A 273-nucleotide genomic window follows, 5' to 3' on the forward strand; every position below is an offset into this window, starting at 1 on the left:
GTCCCCCCCAGTGCTGCGGGCCCCCCCCACAGCCGCCATGTCCCCCTCAGTGCTGCTGGGTCCCCTCACGAGGGGCTCCATGTCACCCTCAGGGCTGTGGGGCTTCATGACGCCTCACGAGGGGCTGCAGGGATGCCCCTGCCCCCTCCCCCTCAGGACCCCGCGATGTGGCTGGGGGCCCTGGGGCTTACAGCAGGGGCCGGGGTGAGTGTCTGGGCAGGGGGGAGCCCCCTCAGCCCTTGGGGTCACTGTGGGGAGGGCCCACAGCCCCTC

Source organism: Eurypyga helias, unplaced genomic scaffold (genome assembly GCF_000690775.1).
Source record: "Eurypyga helias isolate BGI_N326 unplaced genomic scaffold, ASM69077v1 scaffold17805, whole genome shotgun sequence".
In the NCBI taxonomy this organism is placed as follows: domain Eukaryota; kingdom Metazoa; phylum Chordata; class Aves; order Eurypygiformes; family Eurypygidae; genus Eurypyga; species Eurypyga helias.